This window comes from Arachis hypogaea, chromosome 13 (assembly GCF_003086295.3).
Source record: "Arachis hypogaea cultivar Tifrunner chromosome 13, arahy.Tifrunner.gnm2.J5K5, whole genome shotgun sequence".
Taxonomy (NCBI): Eukaryota; Viridiplantae; Streptophyta; class Magnoliopsida; order Fabales; family Fabaceae; genus Arachis; species Arachis hypogaea.
The window spans coordinates 31,009,083-31,012,710 of NC_092048.1; the positions used below are offsets into that span (position 1 = coordinate 31,009,083).

The 3,628-nt window shown below is 25.1% G+C and overlaps 1 long non-coding RNA gene across 1 annotated transcript; it reads left to right on the forward strand.

The window, feature by feature from the left end:
- Positions 1 to 387: 387 nt before the first annotated feature.
- On the forward strand, positions 388 to 2,540 carry LOC112735857 (uncharacterized). The gene is made up of 2 exons (XR_003168578.2): positions 388 to 833; positions 2,246 to 2,540. It is a non-coding gene; the product is annotated as an uncharacterized lncRNA (long non-coding RNA).
- The last annotated feature ends 1,088 nt before the right edge of the window (positions 2,541 to 3,628 follow it).

Sequence of the window (3,628 nt, forward strand, 5' to 3'; positions counted from 1 at the left end):
GGGAATAGCGATGAGAAAAATATTTCCCGATAAAAAAAATTGGATATGAGAACGAAAAGGAAATCTAGATTTGAAGATGGAGAAAAAAAAAATTTTTGTCCCTATCTTACTCTTTAGTCCCTCCTAATCATCATTATCGTCATCATATATCTATATGCGTGTGTATGTACACTTGAGTAAATAATTTGAAATTTAAAAAAAAAAATAGTATTTTACAATTTTGATGATATCAATTTTGAAAAGTGTAGCACATTTGTAAAAAAAAATCTAAATAAGATAGTGCGTGCATTAATTTTTATACATGTATCTTGAATGTCACGTATTTAGAATTTCTTTTCAAAACAATAAAATAATTCTAAATAACACTTTGGAACACTAAGAGTTTATTATTATTATTATTATTGGTAGCCTTAACTTTGAATATAGAAAAAAGTTACAAAGTAAGCAAAGAATATTCTTATTCTAGAATCATAAGTTATATATAACAACATTAAACATGTCTAAAACTCTATATAAAATCTAGTCTATAATAAATTTGTCCTTGCAAGACAAGAGAGAGAGGGAGAGAGAGAAATATGGCTAGAAATAGTATCGCATATGCACTAATATTACTCATAATTGGAGTAGTAGTTATTTGTTTTGCGGTTGATAATGTGTTCCATGATACTATTCCTGAATTCCGTGAGCCTTCGTCTTATTATGTTGCAAATGAAGCTTTGGCTTTATGTATAAAACAATGCAAGAAAAAATTCCCGTCAAGATCAAAAGTGTACCAGGAATGCATGGCCAAATGCCTTGAGCAGTTCTCTTCTAAGTCCAACACCTAAGTGATGGTAAGTATGTAACTTATTCATGTATCTTGTGTATAAATATTTGACGCGATAAATTTTCCATTCTTTTTTAACAATATCGAGAGACTTATTAATTATCGAGAAAGTACCTAAGGTAATCACTTGCTTGATGTAAAATACAACTGAGAATTTAAATAATGAAAAAAGATATATTTGATTTTTCAAATTTAAATGCAAAAGATGTTATGGAATTGTTTTGGTGAGCTTTTAAGAAAATATCTTTAATTTTTTCGAGTCATCTTTTTTTAAAAGATCTTATAGAAAAATAAAAATAATTTTATATTTGGATATATCATGCAAAAAGAATTTTTTTATTCATCAATTATGTATAGTTATAATAATATAAAAATATTTTTTGTTTATTTATTATGTAAAAAATTATTTTTTAGATTTTTTTATTTTTCTACTATTTTTATTTTTATTATTAAAAATTGACTAAAAACATTAAAAAATAAAAAATATCGTTTTTATTAAAAAAAATATATTTTTTTATCAACTTAATAATGTGCAAACAACCATTATGTTTTGTTTTTATACTTTATATTATTCGAGTTTGAAGCATTATGCTAGTACTACCATTATTGGTAAGGGAATGGAATCCACTTTTAGATGTGTTTTAAAACCTAATAATTTCCAAAAAAAAAAGGAAATTTATTTAAGCACTTTTATCATATTAGGAGGTGATTTGATTTACATGGCTGATATTGGGGTTTTTCCTCTTCTACTATTATGATATTTATTTTTCTTTTGTCATATGCTTCAATTTTTTTTCTTTTCTGTGGTCTAGTTGTTTCTATAAGGCAATACGTATACTAGCAAAGAAGTTATTATTATATGCAGTAAAATATTGTGAAATAAAATAATCGCAACAAGTGTTGAACAGGGGGTCATTCCAAGCAATAAAAAAAAATCAGGTTTATTCCAAATTTTCAATCAAAATTTAATTGAATTGTAGTTTAATTAGTGGAGAAATATTTTAGCATTTTGACCATATTGAGATGCAATTCACCACGCAATTTGGATGCAAAGAGCCTTATTTAAGTCCCTCCATTTGTTAAACCTGATCGATAATATTAAAGAGATACAAAAAAATAAAATAAAAATTTGTCTTATTTAATATTTATTAATTATTATAATAATTAATAAATATTAAATAAAACAAATTTTAACTGTTTTTAATTAATATTTTTTTGTTATTAAACATTTTTGAATTCCAATAAGATAACGTAGTATATTTATGGCTTGATAGAATAAGAAATAAAGACACTGCGTGCATTAATGTCACATACTACAATTTTTTTTTTTCAATTTTTATAGTGTCATTATATAAGCCTGTATATATTACAGTTAATTTTATAGGAAAATTTTCATTGAAATCCTAACATTTATTACAGGTTTGGTAGAGTTGGGATTTTAATAAATCTTCAAATGAAAAGAAGAGGAGTTAAGCATCAGATTATATGGAAGTGATTAGTGTTGCTGATATTGGATATTTCAATACTTTTCTTTTCCATCTTTATTTTCTTATTGTGTGTACTTCAAATATATATGATGGGGTTTCAGGTGTCCCGTTGTTTTTCCCGTAAGGCAATGGCCTGGTAACTACTTTTGTTATAATAAAATGTTTTAAAATTATATGAAATTAATGTATATATTCGTACGATATATAAAAAATATCTATTTAATTTATATTCTTATAATATTTTTTAATTTTATTTTATTAATTTATATAAAAATAATTAAAAATCTTAATTCATCTTCTTAATTATTTTTAAATAAAAAAAATTGTGTATTTTTTTTATCTTTTTAATATTTTAAAAAAGTAATATATATATTTAATTTCTTTTTAATTTAAGTATGAAGAGGATTATTAAAAAAATAAATAACCATACCATTTCTAATCATAAAAATTTTAGATCCTAACGAATCTAACCATAAAAAATTGATATTATACTCATAAAAGATAAATTTCTATTAACAAAATTATACACAAATTTTAAAACCTATCACCATTCCAACTCTTTCCAACAATAAAAAGTAATAACGGAAGAATCCACCAAAATTCATATAGCCACCGTCATAGCTATGAACCCTCCTAGGAAGAATCCACGCCCCACATGGTTCGATTGCAGATATCATTTAATGAATGTGGTTTGGCCGGTGGAGTTTCTGCATTGAATGAATAAGGGACAAGTGTTGAATTTGACAAGGTGCGGGTGATTTTGCTATTGGGTTCAGGTACAAACAAGAGAAGAGCAGAGGTAGGTGATGGTGGCTGCTATTAATGGGATTCTAGTAGGAGAAATTTTAACTATTCAAATCACATGAGAATATTAAATTACTAATATTGAAATGTTGTAGCACTAATTTTGTACAATGCTGTTGTTCCTTTAACTGATCTTGGTTTTACTAATTGATACGAGCTCTGTGTGAGATAAATTGAAAACTGTTATATGCCAATTAATGTAATTACAAGATTAACAATTAAGAGAATAAAAGAAGATTTTATAAATATATTTAAATTATTTGTTCAGACATCAATAATTAGGTAAGATAATGATTAACGATTATGGAAAGTTAAACGTCTTTTTATTGGAAGAGTTTTAGGTGTACCGAATACACCGGTGTTTCAGTTATTTTAACTGTTGATCTGAATTATAAAAAATATACATAATATATATTAATTGAAATCAACGGTTAAAACAACTGAAACATCGGTGTTCTCTAATACACTTGAAATTTTTTCCATATTATTTACAAGATGTATTGAAGATTCT